Below are 24,307 nucleotides of genomic sequence, written 5' to 3'. Positions count from 1 at the left end.
GGATGTGAATGTTTAATTGCTACTGTTCCAATTGCTCCTTTTAATCAGTTCTGATAGAGGATTTAGCATTGTCCACTCATTCCCCCTCTATTATGGAATATACTGTCCTTACCCTTAGGAAAGAGCGGAGGGATCTTTTCATTCAGGGATGTCTCACTGCTAACTTTAAATTTGATGTCAGTTCTATCTCACTTGATTTGCTCTCTGAACCTACTAGAGTCCCCTGACTACACAATCGTTTCCTGCTGCTGAAATAGAACAAAGACTGATGTCCTGTTTCTGAGTGAAAAAATCCTTTTTGTGCCATATCTATGACTTCCCTAATGCTATCCTCAAAGATGATCTGCAAATAACAAAGTGGAAATTCAATTTTTTTTCAGAAGTAGGTGCTGAATCCCCATGATAACCAATCTAAAGCAGTGGTCACCATTAAAAATAAGTATTTATCTACAGTCACCACATCATGGTATTGGAGTTACTGCAGCATAGCACTACTTTTTAGAACAGGAAATAATTGTGTCTCGGATACCGTAGGGGTGGTAACAGCTGGTAAAATCTTGGCTTTCGTTGTGACCACTGTTTTCCAAGTTTATTTTTGTAGCTTAGGGATATGATCCAAAGCATATTGAAGTCAATGGGAGTCTAGCCATTGACTGGATCAGGCCTTTTCATTCTGAAGGTCCCTCTTGATCAGGCTTGTGGGGGATATTCAACTGTTGTTTCTTCAAAAAACTGAATTTCCATTTTCTTCTTTGCAGATCAGGTTTTACTCAGTCCCTAACTCTTTCCAAGGCCAGAAATCTTAGCATCATCCCCAAATCCTGTACTCCCTCCCCCCGCCCCCCATAATTTTGCAATCTGCCTGTCACTAGTACAAGGTCGGTACCCTTATTCAGCCTAATTTTTATGTTCTCGCTTCTGGAAATCCTTACTCCTGTCTTAATCACTTCACACCTGGACTATTGCGATTCCCTTCTTTTACTATCTCCTTAAGCCCCTATTCGCCACAGTGCAGGGGACCTAAAGTGCTACAACCAGACTGCTCTCTGAGCCAGAAAGTTGCAATGTATCTGCCATCCCTCTCCACCTTCATGCCCTTGTCAAGTCCAGCTGCAATCGTACTGATAAAAAGCATCATGCCAGGAAGAACACCTGCCAGTTACACACATCTCTACCGTGCATTGCCATTAGTATCAATGCCAGTCACTCTAGCTCTCTGATGACCAGCCTGGGTGGATAATTGACACAAAAATGACTTTTAATGGATTGAGTAGAGGTACTAAGTTGTCATTAGAAATTAATAAATACACCCTGGCAGACAGCTGGGGTGAAGCCACTGAGTATCAGAAGGCAGTAAAACTCTGACTCAAACCAGTCATTATCCTAGAAAAGTCTTATTAAGGTGCCATAATAAGTACCCTCTCAATGCCATGTGCCGTGCATTTCTCATTACTGCTCGTATGAGAAGCATGACTAATCTACCAGGTGCCCAGCCTGTAACACTGATCCCTATACCTAACTGTGCATTGGCATGGACAACACAGCAGCACATGGACATTTCACACAGACTGAAAAAACCCACAGCAATATTTGCACAGATGCAGGTACAGTGAGCATAATGTTATGACAGCGGCTCCAATGCGATCGGATATGTCCAGGGCCAGATTACACTGGGCACGTGAGTGGATATTAAAGGAGAAGGACAGAACAAGGAACCTTTGCCCACCCCCACGCTCATCAACTCCCTGCACTCTCCAGAGCACAGGAGCAGTCCCCACGATAGAGCCCCCCCCCATGCCTTAAGAGAGGAGCAAGTGTTGCACCCCCTGAGACATTGTACCTCTGACACACACAATTCCTTCGAGAGCTCCCTGCTCCTCCCCTCCCAGAGCCCAGCATCTCTCTGCACCTCCCCCACTGCAGGCAAGTGCCTAATAGGCACAATCCAGGCCACCATATTTTGCAATATTGACGGTGGGAATTGGCAAGATTTTTTCCCCTCTGCAGTGCTAAAAGCTGGACAGGTATTTAAGGGTGAGTGAAGACAGGGGAGAAGGGGATTGTTGATTCCAGTCTGAGAGTTGTAAGCAAACAGGGAAAACACGGAAAGGCTGTAATACTCCATATGTCTAGGTATGAATACAAAACCAAAACCAAGTTCTGGTTTAAAGTGCAAAAAGCACTGTTACACCAATAAGGTTTTGAAACACAAAAATCCAGCACTGGGTTGTCCCATCTCTAGATTAAGTATTTTTGATTTATGAAAGAAATGGACTGCCAAATGGGAGAACATTCACCTACACGGTCTCACTGAAAAGACTGATAAGTCCCCCATTTCTAACCTCCTGGGGCCTCACCTGCAGCTCTTACTCCCAAGAGCAATCCCAATGAAGCCACTTAAACTACAAGGGTGATTAAGGCAAGCCCAGATCTGGTTTCAGTCACTGAAAACAGGAAGAGCACACTGCCAACAATATTACAATCGTTAAATCGCTCTGGTTTGGAAACCTACACGAATCAGCTATGATTCAACACTTAATCGCTGTATTTTTACTAAGAACTGTTCTTCATTTCACATAGGGGAAAAACAATTGGAAAGGATCTACTACAGCAGTCAACCTTACTCTTAGTGTAGGCAATACGAATGCCGCCAACTGCAAGCACTCAAACCATGACTTGTGCTCCCCAGAATCACAAGACTGACTTTAAAATTATGAGGTTTTAAAAATAATAAATGATGGGTTCTCTTTATTTGCCTTCTGGTTTTTGAGCCTTGGAGATTTGCATTTTCAAGTTTTCCCCCTACAACCACAAAGGCTAGAAATTTACTTTAGAAAGAAAAAAGAAAGCTGAGATTCTCATGTAATCAGCGGACTCCAGGAGCTGAGGACTTATGGAAAAGTGTCAAATACTGAGAGACTTGCAATAAAATCATGAGAGTTTATGTGATGGCTGCCATTCTAAGGACCTCCAGAACTAAAAGCATAAGCAGCTACAATTTGAGCTAAAACTCTTTAACTGGGTCTGTAAAAGACACATCCTCTGTGGATCAGGCACAGTGGGGGAGATGTAACACACACTTCCCAGTGGGTTAAACTGGTAACAATGAAATACAGTCTCTCTCTCTCTGGCTTTTGGGAATTACTAAGGGCCTGAGCCAAAGCTCAATGAAGTCAATGGAAAGACTCTTATTGACGTCAATGGATGAGGCTTCTAGCACGGACCTCCTTCCTGGCCCTCTACAACAATATAATCAGATCGTAAATGTAAGGAATTGGGGAGCAGCCAGCTGGTGCCTTTGGGCGTTTGAAAATGTAATCATCAATGCACAGAGATTATGACTTCAACAGAGCTGGGCTGATTTACACCAGCAGAGGACCTGGCCCAAGCTGTTTAAAGGCGTTTCTCTTGTAGGGCTTTTATTAGAGGCTAGTAGAACCTAATGTTAATTTTATTTTAAAGCTACAATATATATACACACTGTGATGGCTTTCATAATTTTATCTCCACTGCAGCAACCTTAAAAAATTCAAAGACTCTTCTGTAAACTCAGAAACTGAAATATAGAATTATTTAACAGAGTTAGCACTGGTTTCCTGTACTCCTATACTGCAGAGGTGGAACAGCCGCTATGAGTGAACATTTTTCATATGATATGACAGAACTTAAACGGTATGCTCTGTGGGGCAAGGTTTGACTTTTTGTTCTGTGTTTGCACAGTGCCTGTCTTCTGACTGGGGCTCTCACGTGCTCCTGCAATATAAATATGGCCCCCATCCCTGGCCACTTTTTTACACGGTGTAGCTTTATTTCTGTGCTGAGCATGGCACCTTTCCAAGATCATTCTCATCATGGACATAGCTACAACCCTACAATGCACAGCTGTGTGTCTACAATTAAGTAGTGCCCAGCAAAATGAAGGTCACAATGTTATTCATTTTTCATACACGGAGGTGAATTGTGGCGGCATCACATAGTTTACATTCCCATACTCACTTTTGAACAGAGCCATTCAATATTACCTTTGAACTTCTGTATAAAGGATGTACAGCACATGGTGCTATGTTCTAGAAACCATGTCTGCAAAATATCCAATATACTGGGCTGTCTACATAACTTATTCAGCTTACTAACGTTAAAGGCCACATCCTGCTATTGACAACTTACCCTGTCTTTTTCAGGTGTATACATTTCCTAATTAAGGGATAATCAGTGGGAGTTGCACTATATGAATGAATAATCCCATTCAAAGGTGGTGTCATCTTCACTAAGAGTGGCAGCTCAGAGTTACGATGATGTCATCCATATTGGATTATTCACATGTTTACCAAGAAGGATTATTCACAAATTTAATTGCAATCGCTTTGAAAGTCCCCTTGATACACTTGAAAAAAAAATACAAATATAAACACACACTATATAAATACTATGAATAATCTAATATCTTTTGCCTGAACACGCAGCTTCTTTCACATTCTTGCCCTGATTTCCCCATCTTCATCAGTCCATCACCCAAACCTATGTTCTCTTGAATTTTCACTTTTAGTTTAAAACACCCCAATACGCTGGTGCATCTGAGCTTTGTTCAGCCTGGGGAGAGAGGGCTATAAAACTTCTTTATGCTCCCCTCATCCTGGGGCCATTTGGGGGCAAGTCTGGTCCCAATAAAAGTAGCTTCAAAGCTGCTTTGACCAGCTGGCCTGTTTTTAAAAAGTTTGGGATTTTGCAGAACATTTTATAATTTCATAAAACATTTTATCCTTGTTACTATTTTTCCCCAAGGAAAATTTAATTAAAACATATTTTCTAGCTACACCAAAACACGTGCTTTGGGTTTGAAGTAATTCCCCTCCCCCCCAGCTTCCTCACCTATGGAGGAATTAAAATAAAATACATACAGAGAGTATTGTTGACAGAGGCAAAGGCAGCTGAAACCCAAAGTTCTGTTTGAAATCTAGACCCTGCAGAGCAGCTTGTAAGGCTCATCACGCTTGCGCAAGAACAAACAGCAGCGTAGCTCTGGTAGCGGCAGCAGAGGCATGGCTGAGCTGTGCCAAGTATGTACCCACTGGTTGCAGGAGGGTTTGTGCTCAGCATGGCTCAGCCATGCGTTGCCGTTACTCGTGCTGCCATGGCTATTTGTACTCGTGTTAGCTAGATGAACACTAGTGTGTCTGTGTGCATGAGCAGGGGATCACACCCCTAGCTTGTAGTGCAGATGTAGCCTAAATTTAGCAAAACAAGTTTTCCCATCCCTACATTGAGACCCAGATTACAGAGGTACTTAGTTACCTAACTCCCATTGATTTCCTATTTGAAACTCAAATACCTTTGTGAATCTGGGTGTAAGGGCCTGTTCGTGGATTTACAGTTTCAGCCAAAGCCTATTGAAGGCAGTATGAATCTTTCCATTGACTCCAGTGGGTTTTGGATCCTAAGGTACCTCATAATGGAAGCGGCAGAAACTGACTCAAAAGCAATTCACATTAACAGGAGTAATAGCTGCAAATCTCTTGTTCCATCACTGTAGAATAGGATCAGCCACGTTTGATAACATTTTTAAACCCCTTAGGCCAAATTCTAAAGTCAGTAGAGTTAGTCCAGATTTACACCAGTGAAAGTGAGCAGAATTTGGTGCATTATTAACTACGTTAAAAAAATCCACAAATATACTAACATTCCAGAATGTTATTTTGAATGCCAATCTTTGTAAATAATACCTGAGCATATTTTATTACATAGATTAGGGGCTGTGTTTTGTTTTTATTTCAGAAATTTTTGTTGAAGTTAAAAGTTCTGATCCAGCTTCTGGATTATGATCCGTCAGAGGTTTCAAAAAAGAGTCTGTTGCTATTCATTAAATGTTTTCATTTACTATTTGAGGGCACAATCCTGCAGATCCTCACTGATTGACTTCAATGGGACTACTCACGTGAATAAGGCCTCACATGGGTAAGGGTTTGCAAGATCAAGCCCTAACGTTGCAGAACAATATTCAACAATTACTAACAGTATGGCAAATTTAAAATGAACACACTAATAGCCACACCACAGGTAACATCTCCTGGTTATGATGATCTTAGAAATTATAAAGATTTGGCTTTGGGAATAAAGACTCAGATTCCCAACAGGTGTTAATAGTTTTCCATCAAGAATCCAATATCCTATTCAGATCGTTAGCCACATGTCCAGATTTGTGGGGGGGGTATTTTTATTTTTTTGGGGTGCATAGTGGTTGTTTTTACCAAAGTAAAGCCATGAACACATTCCAGTCCTTTATCCTTTATAAAGAGTGGAGAAATTTAGTCACAATACATCCATCATTTCCAATTCTTGCAACAGCATGAATAGATCAACCAAAAAAAGGCTTAATGAAAAACTTTATTTGGAAAAAAACTAGCAAGTAAAACAAGTTTCCATATGTTTACCATAAAAAATAACCTAGATTCCACCTTGGGGTATATAAAAATACAGACTACAGATTGTATATTTTGGCATTCATGGAAAATGCCTTTGTAAACATACCCTATTAAAATTTAACTGCAGCTTTTATCATTTAGTCAAGTAACGTATGAAAGGACTAGAACACATTTATCACAGAAGTAGTCATTTTATCATGGCTTAGTAATAGCAGTGATGTATTGTGCAATTTGAAGTGCATGCCTAGTTTACAGTACATTACTGATGAGTACTATCCATACACATCTGTAAAATCTCCTTTAAAGTGTATCCAGAAACATTAACTCCGAGAAAAAAAATAACAGAGGCAATAGACTTAAGTTATGTGGGTTGACTCCAAATGATTAGCCAAAAATGGGACACCTTAGCAGTACTGTGGAGGAGAAATCTCAGATTTGTTTTTGTGCTTGGTTAGTGAGATTAAATTAAAATCACATGAAGAGCTCTAAATAGCTCCTACTTGAAATTTAAAGTCAGATTTTGGCAATAGATCTTATGGTATCAATATAACTGTTATAAGAGTCTGTATACCAATCTGTTGTCAGATCTGCGTCCTTCCCATCCTGTTCTGATTTCAATGAGCCAGATAAATTCGTAAGGTTTCAAATCTTCATAAAAAGTATCTCACTGGTTGTCAGACTGTGGCACATATACTACTCCCAGTCAATGCAACCTGTTCTGGTGGCTGCAATCTAAGGTCTTCTGAGAACAGGCAGTGAAAGGATTTGAGTGCTGGTAATGGCAATTAAAAAGTTGCAGAACCACTGTACCAATTCTAAACTTTGATAAATGGTAACACATCTATTAGAAATAGTTATACTGAACCATCACAAATACTATGTATAACTGAAGTATGTACTCTCCCATCTTGGTCAAACAGATATCTGTACATTGCTATGAAGATAGAAAGCACCATATAAATGCTGATTATTATTATTACATCTCAGTTTTTATGATCATACATACTCTAGGACACTAGTTTAGGTTTAGTAAATAGGCTAACTATGTAACAATGCATCTAATTGTATACAATGATTTAGAAATATAACATCTGAAATTACTGTGCAACATTATCTCTCTACATACAAGTTAGTCATTTTAGTAATAAAGTTTAAAGCATTTTGTAGCACAGGTAGTGTGTATTTTCCCTCCTCCAGCTTTTCTTTATTTAAAAATTATTTTCTGTTTCACTGAGATAGGTTCCTATGACTTTTTAAAACTGGAAGTATGCGGTATCTGAATTATAGTCCATGGAAACTTCCTATATTAAGGGCAGTAATTCTGAGTAAAGACAATGCATGCCTGTCTATTCTTCCCAGTAATAAAACTTTTATCATTACCAAGGAGGAAGAAACAAGGGGAAAGTTAAGATGATTGACAGATGGACAGTACAATGCCCCTCTCTGAGCAGATGGGTAAAGAGGGTTCCTTAGTGCAAACAGCTGTTTGGGGGGTTGGTTGTTTGTTTTTGATGAAACAAAGAATTCAAAGGACTGTATTCAGTGCAGTTCAGTTTTCTAATCCACATATTCCAAAGTTTGCATGCAGCACTAACCGTTACAGTCCATCTCATGAGTAGATCATTTTTTGGTTGTTATTGCAAAAAAAATATCCACAATGCAGTATAGTGTTTGGATGGGTAGCAAAGTAGATATTGGCAATGGGTGGATTAGCTAATTATCCCTCTGTTTACACAGGGGAAAGTGTGTTTTGATGTAGGATTAAAATACCATTTTTTTCTTCCACATGTACCAAACAAACATGCAAACAATATCCCCCCAGCTATTCATCACACATTCTGTTTACAGTGGCTTAACTACCCAGTCTTACGTAGGAAAGCTGTTCCTTGATCCAAGCTGCAAAATAAAAAATAATATCATTTGTACACTACATATTACTATGCTCCAAAATAGCCTTTCTTCCAGACACATTTAGAAGATGGAAAAAGGATTTCACTTTTACGTCAGATTATTCTCAAGGCACTTCATATATAAACAATGACAGTGTCCAGCATGAAATGCTAATGGAAAACATCCATGTAATGAAGGTAAAATGGCATTTTCTCAACTTCCAGAATTAGAAAGGTCTCCTCCAACAAGCAGAAATATCAGTGAATTGCATCCAGTTCTGCCCGCAATGTCAAGTCCAAAGGAGCTGTGTACACATGTCCAAAGACTGTATTTGGACCTTAACATCTGCTCGATTTTATCAGTAATATTTATAGCTGTTATGTTACCTGTGATCTGTTGGGTGTCTAACTAAGCCGGGTTAAATTGAGTCTGTACTTGAATGGGAACTTCTAGGTGCTACAGGAAGTGGTTTTGGTGATCTAGTAGGTAGCACTTTCCTCTGAGTTTATAATGAACCAATGCCCCAGCATTACATTAAGGGTCACTCTACTGCCATCTTGCTAGTGAGATGTAACATCAATGTTCTGATAATTTAGCACCATGAAAGACCCGATGTTACTTTTCATAAGAGAGGTGCTAAATCTGATCTCCTGGCCAAATTCTAACTTATATAGTTATATTCTGTCTAGCTAAATCCCCTTTGCACCTTCAATAGTGTATGTCTTCACCTGCTGTCTTAAAACACTGTGTAATGTTGCTGTGCACTGTTAAATAATTGCAAAACTCCTGATGACTTCAACCAGAACAGAATCAGGCCCTTTTTAAAGACTGTAAAGCATTTGGGGATCCTTCAGCATGAGAGGTGCTATACATGCAGAAGAATAAATTGTGTATTTCTATAAAGATGTGATAATTATGTAATAACCGGTAGTTCGATGTGACGCCTAAAAGCCTGATCCTACTCCCATTGTTATCCATGGGAGTTTTGCCACTGAGTTCATTGCAAATAGTATTCAAGCTCCAGATCAGTCAGGAATCTGGAACTGATGGCTGTGACAATGAATAATTTAACTATATGCTCACATAGGCTAGAGAAAAAGGATGATCTGAACTGGGATCAAGAGACCTAGTTTCAGTTCCCAGCTCTGCCATGGACTCCCTTGGGCAAGTCATTTAATCTCGCTGTGCCTCAATTCCCCATCTGTAAAACGGGGACAAGGGAAGTATTGCTATTCTACCCTTTATTTGTCTTGACTGTGTAGACTGTAAACGTTGCTTGACAGGGACTCCCTCATTCTGTGTACGTATAGGGCCTGGCACAATGATCCCCCATTTTGGTTGGAACTTCTAGGCACTAACGTAATGCAAATAATAAATAATAATTACAGAGACAGACATCAATAGGACAGTCCACAGATTACAGAGGTTTAGTAATGATATCAGTATATCATCAAGAATCAATCTGATCGCTGTCAGAGTCCCTTTGGGAACCACCCTGTTGTGGCACATCATGACGACCTAGAAGTTGTCACATTTAGTCAGACCATCGGAACACCAATCATTTCAACAAGACTTAAAGTGCTATAGACAATAACCACTAAATGATGGTAAGCAAAACAAGAAAAACCATAATGAGAAGCAAGAACATTAACTACACTGTTTAATGGTTCTGTGGGTGACCACAATTACTCGGCCAAGTTTACTGGAAATAACTTGTCCAATCACATGTCCATATTACAGATTGGATTACTCTGATGAGACACATGCCAAAATATCAAAAAATAACTCAAGCAGAGTATTCACTTTGTTCAATGGATTTAGTTAACTGGCACTATCCTGAACCTTGGCAAAATATATGAGGCCAGATCCTCAACTGGGGTGAATTGGCAAGCTCCATTGACTGCAAATGGAGTTACACCCATTTACATGAGCTAAGAATCTGGACTGTTAAATTTACCACTCTCTTTGGGACAGCAACTCAGCTGGCATTAGTAGACTAAAGTCAATGGAGCTGCACCAGTTTACACAAATGAGGATCTGGCCCTTTGTTTCATTATTGTTTAGACCAGTGGTTCCCAAACTGGGGTTCGTGAACCCCTGGGGGTTCACGAAATGTTAGAGGGGGTTCTCGGGAAAAAATTCCCTAATGGCGGACAGAGCTGTCCCTAGGGACCCCGGCACGGGGCCAGCAGCCCAGAGCCCCTGGACTTCCAAGAGCTAAGCAGATCAAAGCAAGCATATCTATCACACTGAGGAGATTTAAACTTCAAGACTCCTTATAAGAAATGGAAAGGGAGGTGAATATTTTTTGCTTTTTTAAAATTAAATAGGCAGCTAGTATTGTTTTTAAAATGATTATGAAGAACAAGTTTAAGCTTTGTTGTAACGTGCGTTGTTTGTCTGGACTGCTCAAGACCTGAAGCTTGTGTAGGAGGAACTCTTTGAGTTAGCTTCTTAAATATCTTCATGCTGTTTCACATCTGATACTCCCTGATGAAACATATGAGCCTTGTCTTATAACAGGCTTATTCAAAGTGATACAAGCTACGAAAGTGAGATCTTGGAAGAGTGTTGCCATTTTCATAATGTAATAAAAATACTGTAATGATCAATAATAATAAATAGTGTGTAATAAGCATGTCATAAAAACAAATTTTATATTTCCAAGATCACTGCTTTTATAATTTATACTCAGGTAAAGGAGAAAATCCCTGGAAATATTCATTTCTAGGAGGGGGTTCGCGAGACTTGACATTTTAGTGAAAGGGGTTCACAGGCTGTAAAAGTTTGGGAACCACTGGTTTAGACTTTTGTTCATGCTCCAGTCAATTAACTTTACCTGCTATATTCTTTGTAGATACAGACTGCATCTCTCAGTTTCCAGATAATGGTCTGGATTAATCAAAGCAGTGATGTGTAGATTTTTTGCTTTTTCATCTTTACAGAGGTCCTCCACAGAGGGGGTGGCCAGCTTTGAAACCATCAGGATTCCTGACACTTTTTCTCAATTGACTTCCACATAAAGACCTTCAGGTACTGGGAATTGGACAGCACAAAAATTACCTGTCTCTGTACTCTGGCAGCCTTGTTCCAATCATCTAATTTAGTTTTGTGTATGTAGCTTTCAAATCACAGGTCAGGGAAGTATGGAGTTAGTTAATCTCTAGATACAGAATTGTATCATTCTGAATAATGTATCCTGCCTGATTAATAACAGTGACAGCAGGGTCCTGAATGTTCAGCACACTTTGTAATCATCTACTCAGCCATACATATTCCCAAATTTTAATAAATTTTGCTGTTGGCTAATTAGAACTGTTTTTCTTGAAAATACCTTAAATTGTCTCAGAAATGTTTGGAAAGATTTGATCTTTAGCCTTTGGTTTTCTAGAAGGCGATGATTCAGTTTCTAAATTCTTCAATCCATTTCTGCTCTATATACACCTGATGATAATCTTACAATAAAAAATATTTTCACAGTTTGCGAGAAGGAAGGTTAAATTCCAGGGAATTTAATGAACAGGAAAGTGAGGCACTGATAGTTTTGGCTAGAACCAAGTATTTTGCCAGATTCCTTACTGTTCAGCCATTGCATCTCACATGTGACCTGTTGTAGTGCAGGCACTGTCAATTCTAATAGCATAGTGACTTAATGCTGTAAATAGAGGACCACTAGGGACTAAGATAAAATGACAATTCATTTTCCCTTATAACCCAAATTACATTCAATACCCATCTAAAAAGAGTGACCTACTCTGATCATTTGGCCAATAATTAAAACTAGTCTGGAAATTTTTGACAAAATGCCAATTTGTTGAAACAACATTTTTTTGTGGAAACATCAGTTTTGACTAAACTTTTTCAGGTCAAGAGAAAGAGCCCCACCCCAGACAGCCAATAGCCCAGTGGTCAGGCAGTACAGGGCCTTGAATTGGACAAGCACCCTAACCACCAGGTTATAAAGTAGGTCTCTTTCTTTCTCAGTCTCTCCTGTTGGAGCTGTTCCACTTTATAATAAGTAATAAAATATTCATTGGGCCAGTGTGAGACTGACATTATAGCAGGGTGGTTAGACACTCACCTGGCATGTGGGAGACTCAGGGTACATCTGCACTGCAATTAAAAACCTGCAGCTGGCCCTGCCAGCTGACTCAGGCTCACAGGGCTCGGGCTAAGGGGCTGTTTAAATGCAGTGTAGACATTCGGGCTTGGGCTGGAGCCCAGACTCTAGGACCATAGGAGGGTCCCAGAGCTCAGTCTGCAGCCCAAGCCCGAATGTCTACACTGCAATTAAACAGCCCTCCAGCCTGGCCCCCTCACCCGAGTCAGCTGGCACAGGCCAGCCATGGGTGTCTAACTGCAGTGTAGACATATCCTTAGAGTCAAGTTGCTGACCTGAATCAGGCAGGCAGAGAACAATTTGTGAACCTGGATCTCCCACATCCCAGCTGAGTGCCCTAACCACTGGAATACTGGCTATTTTAGGAGGGATAGGTCTCTCTCATATCTATGAAAAATTTTCAAAAGTTTTTGATGCAGAATGAAAACCGATGTTAAAACCTCAAAATGTTTGACAAAATGGAATTCTTGTTTTCAGCCCTAGTAATGATGCAACAGATTATAGTTAGAAATTTTTCCTAATGAGTAAAGATAATTAAGGGCTAGAAAAAGGCTCCCAAGAGAGGTTGTGGAATACCCATCACTGGAGATTTTTTTTAAACAGGCTAACATCTGTCAGGGATGTTCTAGGTACATTTAGAACTGCCTCAGTGAGGGGGCTGGGCCTGATGACCTCATGAGTCCCCTCCAGCCCTACATTTCTATGATTCTACACCAAAGACCCAGCTATGGAAGTGATTGTAAGACTCTTGGGTTACAAGAGACTGCTAGCATTGAGGAAATGACATCCTGAGCCTCCTGTAGGAAGAAATTAGGGCCTAATCCAAAATTCAATTAAATCAATGGGAAAAAATCCCACTGATTTCAATGGGCTGTGGACCAGGCCCTTAGTATGCACCGTGCTGGTACTATAGAAATACTCCTAAGAGATTCTGGTAAACCATTGGTCTAGATCCTCATTTTATGTAAATTGGAAGACAAAATTAGGAGCCCTACGTCCCACTTTTGTAGGAAAACTTACAAAGGAGCTAAAAGTCAGTCACTTTGTGTGGTTGCACATCCCTGGATCAGAATAGAGCTTATTGTGTTAGACCTCACGGTGAGTATGGATGCCATACTTGTGCAGATTTTTTCACAGTTATTGTGTTGAGGCAGATATGTGGTTGCCTAGAACACTACCCACTTAATGAGGTGATGTTCCTCACCTAACCTATGTTGGCTGTGTAAGGGAGCAAATGTGTTTCCTGTGGATATCTTAGACTCCCCCCTTCTTCCCCAAAGCCTCCATTTTGACACTATGCAGGAGGAGTTGCAGATGTTGGGTGCAATTTTCAAAGGAGCCTAAAGGAGTTAGATGCTGAACTCCCATTGAAAGACAACTCTGAAAAATCCCAACAGCTGTCTGCTGCTGCCTGACCAGCACACATTGCCTTATGGAAGCTTAGAGAGACCCAGGTGAGTGAGGTAATCTCTTTTATTGGACCAGCTTCTGTTGGTGAAAGAGACAAGCTTTCGAGCTTACACAGAGCTCTTCCTCTGGTCTGGGAAAGATACTCAGAATGTCACAGTTAACAGAACCTTGACATTTAGCCAAAGATTTATCTGTCTGAGCAGTTCACAGTGCCATTTGACCATAAATTAGGCTACTTAATTCCAATAGCTCCTATTTAATAATGGCCTTAAACATTTGTCTTTACTTCTCAGCTGAATTGTGCTAATGAAGAAGCAGCTCTGTGTAGCTCAAAAGCTCCTCTCTCTCACCAACAGAAGTTGGTCAAATAAAAGATTTTACCTCACCCACCTCATCTCTCCAACCTGTCCTTTTGGTATTTTAGCCACTCTTTTTAATTACCCGCACAGTTTCATAAACTTCAAATCTCCATGACTTATTTCCAAAGCTACAAATCAGTTATACTCCCCTCATCAATTATAAACTCTCTTCCTAGCTGCCACAATTGAGAGTAAGTCTAATATGTTGCTCATAATTCAAGTAAATGTTTCCATATTTCATGACAAAAAGAAACATTCTGAATTCTTTTCATCTCCCCTCCTGGGCTAAATCGTCACACAGTTCATTTCCAGACATTCATCACTTGACACCAGGGGTAAGACTTTAGTAACAAAAGAAGATCTGAGAAGAAAGGCCTCTAGAGCATTAACTTGCTGAGCTCCAACCCAGCTAAAGTTCTTTATGTGGTACAGAGGCAAAGCAGCCCTGCACTCTACCTGTAGGACTTGAAAGCTTTAACCTCAATGGCTTTAAAGTGAGACCTTACAAACACATGCTAGCACATTTTGCTTCATTAAAAAGAGCCATTTTCTATAGAGGAATGGATTTATTTCAAAGTGCTGTATATTAAGAGATCAAATGCACCACATGTTAAAAAGAGCTAAGTGAATAATTTTGAGCAAATAATTTGTTCAAAGAATTCTGTCTTCTTGCCTGTTCAAGAATTTCCACAAAGTGCTATTTTCTTGAATTATTTGGCAAGTAATTTCAGAAAATAAGTCTTGGTTTGTAAACCGTTCATGAGCAGTTGGTGAATATTTGAAATTTGTGTTGGTTAGCTTTGAGTGGACAAACAGGGGACATGGTTTTGTTCTGTTCACTGACTGGAAGAGTACAATTCTTAGGGTATGTCTTCACTGCATTGTAAACCCGGGTCTGTGGGACTCGGCGTTCCCAAGCCCACGCTTGAGCTTCCACGCTGCCTTGTAAATTTGGGTTTACAACTTGTGCTAATGTATCCATAGTGCACTATACAGACCTTCCACTCTGGTCTGTGGCTTGAGCTGCATCCATACTGCAGAATGACAGGGCTTGGACCCAAGTCACAGTGGGACTCAGCAGGGTCCTAAGACCTGGGTCCTGAGTGCTTGCTGACCCAAGTCAGATTGATTTATGTGTGGATGGAAGTGCAGCTTGGGCTAAAACCTGAGTCAGATCCTGGATTTACTGTGTAGCATAGACATACCCTGTAAGCCCCTAATTCAGGAAAGCACCCCCTTTCAGAACAGCACTTAAGCATGTGCTTACCCTTAAGCACACGTTCAAGGCCCATGGAAATTAATTATGCTTAAAGTTAAGGATATGCTCGAGTGCTTTCCTTAATAGGAATGGTCTTAATCCTGTTCCTGAATTGGGGCCATAATGAGGTTTTCAATGTGAAAACTCACATTTGTAAATGTGAGTTTCATTGTTTCTATGATATTCCTACAGCCCCAGGGTCCTTTTGAGCTCCTCAACACTATTGGATGCTGAAATAGTCCTGCCAGCAAAAAGACACCTACTTCAATCTGCAGCTGGCTAAAAGATTGCACCCTTTCCTATGGGGCACAGATCTGGCTACAGTGATCCATCCATTTGTGACCTCCAAATTTGATTATTGCAACTAATATCTAGGAATCTAGCCACGTGCCCTGAAAAAGTTCCAGTGGATACACAGAAGTCCATCTGTTTACCATTGCTGTTCACCAGGAAAACATAATTCTGCTGGCTCCGCTTTCTGTCCTGGCACCCCAGATTCCTAGATTCCAAGGCCAGAGGGGACTAGTGTAATCTCCTGTATAACAAACAAGGCTATAGAATTTCTCCAAGTAACTCCTAGAGCAGATCTTTTAGAAAAACATCGAATCTTGATTTTAAAATGGTCAGTGATGGAGAATTCACCAGCGCCCTTGGTAAATTGTTCCAATGGTTACATTCACTGTTAAAAAATTGTCTTTTTTCCAGTCTGAATGTAGACTCTGGTTAAAGGTCTCTCTGTCCATGGGATTGGCCCTAGTAACCTAAAATATTCCCTCCCCAGCTGTGACCATGACTTCTGTGATAGAAGTGTTACATTGGATCCATCCACTGTCTGCCAGGCAGATAAGCTCATGAGTGCAGGAGATGGAATTTCCACAGAAGCCAGATTGAGGTTAGAGAACGCGCTCTCACAAGAGACAAGGCAGACCATGGTCCTTGCCGCATTCCAAATAAGTTGTTTTCTCACAAAAACACACACAAAAACAAACAAAACCAAAAAAACATAAATCAACCAAGCTATTGTTTATTTTTTTCTAGCCTGTAAATATACTTAAATATTTTTCCTCTGAACAAGTTTTTATAGTTCCATAAACCCCCACAAAACAATCAGAAAATGCACAATGAATGAATCATACTCTAATAGCAATAAGCCACTTCAGGGTGTGCATTAGTAGGCTACTGATTCACTTATCAACCTTCTTATTTGTGTCTTATAATGCACCTGAGGCATGCACCAATCACCTAATAATGCACACCCTGGAGTGGCTTATTGCTGTGTTAAGAGAGGAAGTCAAGAAAACATCTCAAATTATAATTGCAGGGACTACTTGGGTGAGTAAAAGGTTGTAATTTTGCTAGGTCAAGCAGGCTAACACCCTTATCCCTGCCAAAAGTGTCATGATAGCTAAGCCCACATGTTTATAATAGGAGTCATTTACATATCTAAATGCCCGTTTGTATGCCCAAATTCCAATTTTTATATATTACACACACACAGAGCTTGTGTGCTGACCTCGAATACTTTATTCCCCCCACTAAACCATGGTTCATAATGACCATGACCTAGATCCTGCAATTGGATCTGTGAAAACAGACACTTGCTCTGTTGACTCTAGCGAGGCTCTCTGTGGGTGCAAAGGTCTGCCTGCCTGGGTCTGATTGCAGGATTGGGGCCCATAAGAGAGGATTCTGACTTCTGTTTTACTTCTCATCCAACAGAAGGTACCTCCACTAGTACGATGCCCCTTAGCAACAGGTTGATTCTGTGGTGTATCAGAGAGAAGACAATCACCAGCACTCCTGCAGCATCTAGCTGTTTCTTGGGGGTCTCCTTCCCACCAACAAGGCACAACCACACTTCGCTTATGACTCAGGACTTTATCTCTCTCCATTATGTACTTCTGTACGTTTTAAAATATTTGAAAACAAGAATGTCTTATAAGCAGGGCTGTATGGAGCTACAAATTAGGGTCTCTCCACATTTCCAGTATAATACCTGTTTATCAGGGCTTATAAATCAAACAATGCTTTGCCAGGGCTGAAGTGAGACATACAAAGTCTTCAGCTAGGGAAACACATTTTCTCCCTTTTTATTAAAAATAAAATAAAATAAAATACACACTTTTTGACAGTATTTAAAAACTATCAGAAGGCAAACTTGAATGATACCAAATAAAACGAACTTTTCTTTGTTAAAAGGCTGCCAGGCTGATGTTTTAATCTCCAGCTGTTATTGACAACTAAACAAACAAAAGGATTCAGCAGGGATACCACCGTTTTTTAAATGGGCACTGACTTTGGGTGTCTCCACTTTTGGATGCCCAGCTTCAGACATGTTGGTCCTGATTAGCATAGCTGCTGAATGCCCTTCACTCAATGGAAGCTGCGGGTGCTCAGCCCCTTTGGGAAAAACAGGCCTTATATGTTTCGAGTTGGGCACCCAAAATCTGAACCAGTAAAAAAGGGGTCACTTCTGAAAATTTAGCCCTAGATTGGCACTTAATTCTGAATCACTCCAGCTTCTTGGATAAAGATTTCATAGACATTTTTAAAGAGCATTAAAAGAAAAATCCTGCCGTACTGGTCTCCTAAGTATGTAATACGTATTTTAACAGCCCAACTATATTCTGAATCGATTTAGATTAATCTTACAAGCTTCAGAACCTTCCATGAAAACTGTTTTGTTGGCAGGGAAGTGTCTTTAGGAGCCACTGGAAACCCAGGCTAAATGTGCCCTGTGGTGGAAGGCCCATGTAAGAACATGGAACCCCAGCGGTGTGTGGGTTAGGTGGGGGGAGGGGGTGAAGAAAAGAGCAGCACTAGACTCACCTTTATTGTGTTTTTAAAAGAAAAACATGACCGATAAGACATCAGAACACTTAAAAGCTTCCACCCTTCTCTCCAAATTACAAGCTGTAAAGAGCAACAGGGATAATTAACTAAATTTTAATGTGGGACAGTTCTTTCACCTCTAAAAAATTTGGCTCACTGCCCATTTCCTGGTAGAAGTGTGTCCAAAGTAAGCCCATCCTATTAATTTATTCCTGGTCATCTTTGTGTAGGCAGAGCCTGATGGTTAACGCATTAGAAGGGCTGGACTGGTTCCAGCTCTTACAGGGTGAGTCCCTCATGAGTAGGGCTGGCATGAGGGATGATGAAATTGGAAAGGTCTAACAAATCAGCACAGGTTTCCCAAATGGCAGGAGTCAGATTGAGGTGTGATGTGGACCATTTAGCCAGCTGCTCATTCAGATTTCAACTGTCACATCTGAAAATTGAGGTCAGTGATGGTATTTAGTTAAAAAAATCTGAAATTTTGCAAAGTGTACATAAGTTGGTAAGTTAGTATTTGGGCTTCCAGGTGTTTTGCTCAGCATTCTCATTGTGAGATGACAATCATGCTTTTTCATTCTGCTTTGTGATCAGTAAAACCCTAAGCAGAGATATATTGACTTGGGGCTAGCTCCACACAGATTTAGACACTGCAACGCCCCACTTCTAAGTGCCTTGTCACCCAGTGGACTCCACAATACTGGGGAGAGTTAGGCAGCTAAGAATGGGATCCAGAGAAGCCAGCAAGCTGAGCGGGGAGCCACCTGAGCTAGCCAGTAGGAAATTCCAAGGAGAGGGGAGTGCCATAAGCACCACCCCACAGAGGTCGTTAGGGACCTAAGTCTAGGCTGAAGGGACAACATGGATCTCCACTCAGGATTCACAGCCCTGAACCCTCTCCTGGAGCTAGCTACCTAAGCCCTTTCTTGCATGGACTTCCGGAGGAGGAGGAACCCTGTAGCACTCTTTGAGCTACCCCATTTTGAAACAGAAGTAGATTAAAATACACTAGGGGATTTTTAGTGCATGGTCCTAATGTCCATGGACACTTACTGTGCAGTGGGCTAGCATAGGATAGATTCACATGACAGCTTGCCACAAACTAAGTGTTCATCTAGACAAGTCCACCATATAAAGAGAGTAAAGACAAACACAGTCCTCAGAAAATAGAGTTACCGTACCAACAAATATCTCTCAGAACACATTTAAAAAAAAAAAAAAGACCCAATACTATTTGGAGACATAGTTAATATCCCACCTACAATATCACATTGCACTGTTTCCTTCAACACATTGGGGGACACATATGTTTGCACTTGTCAAGTAAGTGGGACACAAGATATTATGTTTTCTTGTGTGAGGGATAGTGCTAATCAGGTTGGTTTTAGCTCTGTTCTGTGACATGGCTGAGTTTTCAGCTACACTACCCAATGGAACCATGCTTGAACATGGGGGAGCTGCCTGGGGCAATCATGATGTAACCAGTTTCTTCCATCTCCCACCCCTGAAAGGTTTGTACCAATCCACACAGGTCCTTAAGATGCTTTTCTCTCTATCCCTCAGTTACAATTTGTTGTGTAACCCGTGTGATCACCTATGTCCTTTATAAACCTGGATGAATGCTGACCATCATGAATTAAACCCTATGGGCCAGATGCTGGTGTAAGGCCATGTAGCTTCACTGACTTCAACGCAGCTTTGCCCATTTATACCAGCTAAGAATCTGGCCCCTTGAGACAACTCCAACCCTAATTTAAATGGTAGCAACCCAATGTGCTCCAGTGGAGCTACCATTTTTGGACATAAACAAATGGTATGTGCGACAGTACGTCCTGGTCTGTTATATCCACAACATTCACCATTCTTTACTGACCTCTCAAGAGAGGAGTTGGAGCCTAATAAGTCCTAGGTGATATTTTTAAATTGCATCAAATTCAGTTTTGTTTTCCTTTGCTCTTTTGTTAGTAGAGTCTAAAATCCATGCCCACGGAATGACAGGCTGACATTCTGCATATTCCAATAGTCAGGAATATGCTTTGGAAACCACATGAATCATTGGAGAGGACTTTAACCAGGCTATTTTTATTATTTATATTAGGGTTGCACCCAGCTGAAACTGGGACCCCATAGTGTTAGATACTGGAAATATAAATGCTAAGAAAGAGTCCCTGCTTCGAGTTTCCAATCTAAAGGGACAAAGGAAGCATTATTATTCCCGTTTCATGAAAGTACATTATGTCTAGACTGCAATCACTCGGTGTGACTGCAGCTCAAGTCACCATAGCCAAGCCAGCTTGGATCCCAGAATAATGAAACTGTTGCAGTTCAAATTTGCTACACCAGTAATTACACAGGGTTCTGGGTGGGTTTGTTCAGCCTAAGGTGAAGCTCGTGCGGCTGCAGCTTCACTCCTATGGGACTGAAGCCAGCTAGATTAAAGACAGCTTGTCCTCTTGAGCTCCAGTCACACCCAGTGATGACAGTCTAGACACATCCTCAGAGAGACTGCCCAAGGTCACATAGAAAGTCTGTAGTAAAGCCAGGAATTGACCCCAAATCTCCTGAGTCCCAGTCCAGTGCCCTAACCACATAACCACCCCCTCTCCACAGGAGCTGTGCTACTTCTAAGGATTAAGGCAGGTCTTAAATAAAATAGTAAGACAGCACTTTTCCATTATCTATCCCTGTCACTATGGTTCCCTTAATGGGGGAGGGAGGGATTGAACTTTGTTGTAACTGCTGAAGTCTGCTTTGTTAGGGTTTTAATGCGGCTCCCATGCTTGCGTCTACTACCTCTTGACATATAACAACCTTCTCTTCATTTTAATTACACCAGACAGGAGATTGAGGGCACCATTGAAGTCAATGGGAGTTTTGCTGTTGACTTCAGTGAGAGCTGACTGTAGCCTTCGTAGACAGGTATATTACGTTTTTTCTCAAGTTATGGGTTTTTAATCACACCATCCCTTTCATTGTAGAGTTTTCCAGCTGTTTCACGGGGAAGGTCAGACTTCTCTGGATAGAAGGGGGCACCAGCTCAGCAAGATTAAGATGTAGCCATACTGAAGAATTAGTTCCTCTTATTTATATGGATGACAGCATTTGAGCCAGGCTATGCAGGGTACAATTAAGCTCCAACTGTGTTAATCCTAGCCCCTTCCTATGACTGTATGAGCTTGGAGTCTCCCCAGTTACATTTTTGGATGTTCTTACCCCATACAATACATTTTATTAAGTTTTCTATGAATAAGTACTCCCTCAGTGGTATCATTGGGAGCATAACGTGAAAGTGCTGCAGTTTAACTCAGGGGCTACTGCCATTTTAGCTATAGGAGTCCAAGCCCATTCTGAAGGCGTGAGTTTGTTCCCAGGGGGGAGGAGGGTGGATGAATTTTAAAGGATTTCCAAACAAGACACCCAGCAGTAGGTCAGTACCTGATTGCTATGGTTATGGAAGGGAGCTCCTCCCCACCCTCTATTGGGAGCTTAGGCCTGGGACTCTGAAAACAAAGTAAGCACCCGGTCTTAGCCTCACGCTCTCTCTGCTCCCTTGCCCAGACCACTTTTTCAGCTCTTCTCAGAATACTTTTCTCAGTTTTGTTGCTTCCGTCTTGGCCCAGAAAGGTTTGCACAGTCATCATTGGGGCATGTCAGGAATAGGGACGCATTGGACCAGAAGTCTGTCTGAAAGGGGCGGTACACCCTGTTACCACTCCACCCCCCAAAAGCACCAAATATTAATTTTATTCTGTTTAGAAGCATTATTGATAATGGAAATAGGCATTTCCAGGGAGACTGGCCATTTCAGGCCTCATGCTCAGAGGGGAACCCCAACACACTCAGAAGGGTCCCTCTCACTAATCTTATAATATCATTTCCTTCACCAGTCTCACCCTCATATATGGATATTTTCCCCCCCAAAAGCACCTTCCCTCCACCCAAAGAATGAACTTGGATTCCACTGATTTAGATCAATCGAAGATCTAAATCCCTTCCCTTTATGATTAGAGCAATGGATTTTACAGGTGACTTCAAATTCAAAGTCTAGGTAATAATAAACATTGCCACCTCTCACTGCTTGTAGAGGGCACTGTTTTAACCCCTTCAGGTCACCTGGCAGGTTGGTTTTCTCTTCATCCGTGTGAGCTATCCATCTAATGTTGATGTCAAATGTGATCAAAAATGAATCGATACTGAAGAGTATGCCCCACCTTTCACAGAACGGCACGAAACAGGCAACACATGGTACAGAGAAGGCTTCCCTATTATTATTACTAAGTTTAGATGGTCAAAAAAAGCCTTCTGGAAACTCTAAGAGGAGAGTTGGACAACATTTGGTGCCTGATGCTTCCCCCTGCCCAGTGAAAAATGCAGGTTTGCAAATACAAACATTTTGCAAATTTACATCCATTTCACCAAATTGTTTATGTTGAAATAAAACAGAACAAAAATCAGAAAAGGTTAAAACATTTTGCTGAGTCATTTTCAAAATGAATTGTTTTTATTTTTCTATTAAAAACTCTGTTCTGAAATTTGCTTCAATTTTATTTTAAAAAATTTAAATAACTAAAAATAATACTGACAATCAAAACAAAATGTTTTATTTGGAGTCAAACAGAACATTTCTTTAACCCCAAATTACTTCTGTTTCAATTTCTCAGTTCACCAAAACATTTGAAAAAAAATAATTTTCAGGTCGACCCAAAGTGATTTCCCACCCCCAGTTTTTCAGAACTGTCAGTCAACTAAAATTACCATTTATTCACATAGCTCTACATAAAAGTGACCTACACAGCAAGAAACAGGAACTATCACTTCTTGATGACCAACAAATGCTTCACCTTGGAGAAAGAAACAGCTCGCTGAGACTACTTAGAAGTACTCCATGGAACAATCGGAGAACCAATGGATGAGAGGAGAGGGAATGAAGATATGAGTAAACTTTGAAAAGTCAACATAAGACAAAGAACGGTGCTAGCAGTTTACTAAATAATTGTAAAGTGGCTTACATACTCTGAACAGAGAATGAGTGCCTTTCCCCTCAAAGGACCTCAGGACTTAAACATACATAATACATATACAGGAGCTACTGAAATGCAGGCACTTATAAGGTGGGAAATGGCAGTTGTTTAACAGAAGACAGAAACACTACACAACAGGTTAAAATTAGGAGTGAGGAAGAATGCTGTATCCAGTTAAAGCTGAAGGGAAATGTTAGTTGGTAGAAGGTAATTACTTACCTACAGAGGTGCTCAGACTGAGGCAACAAGTCTAGGCCTTCACACAAGGTCAATAAGCTACACATGATAATCCGCTAACCTCAGAGTGGCCTCTGCCTTGACACCAGACCAGGAAGTTAGATGTGCTGAGTAGGAAAAATTCAGAGACCTCTACCAAGACATCAGTGTAGCCAGTTAGAGGAGCTGAGTTAATGGAGACACTACAGGTCTCTGCGGGGTATCAGCCCAGCCAACTACAGATGATGAGCCAGTGACCTCATAATAGTCTGAAAGCCAGAGGTGATGAGAGCTCACAAAGGCCTGTGCCTTGGTATCTCAGCAAGCTAGAGGTGCTGATGTAATGATTCGCAGCAGCCTGTATCTTGACAGGAGCCCTGCCAGGAAGGTCACAGAAGCCTCTGCTTTGACAACAGCTTAGCAAATGCTGTGTTTAAAACTTATCAGTCTATTTAACACTGCCATTTGGTGCTCTGTGACTGACCACTCTTCAAAGCCCATCAGTGAAAATACGACAGGTAGAGTTGTCCTTGTTGTATTGTGTCAAACAAATATTGCACTAACTTCTTGTTCAATTACATAGTTCAAATAGTGCCTGGCAGTAAAAAAAAAAACAAAAGGAGAGTAGAGGTGGAGGAAATAAGAAGCTACAGAAATATAGGTGTATTTACATCTATACAGCATCTTTCACTTAAGCGGAATGAAAATTTAAATGAGTTGCTCATGGACAGCAGTGCCAGGAAGGCAAGCCAGGAGCTCTGATTTCTTGTTCCCTGTGCTAA

Source organism: Terrapene carolina, unplaced genomic scaffold (genome assembly GCF_002925995.2).
Source record: "Terrapene carolina triunguis isolate 2854851 unplaced genomic scaffold, T_m_triunguis-2.0 Scaffold31, whole genome shotgun sequence".
Classification (NCBI taxonomy): Eukaryota; Metazoa; Chordata; order Testudines; family Emydidae; genus Terrapene; species Terrapene triunguis.
Note: the sequence above shows the minus strand (reverse complement) of the source record.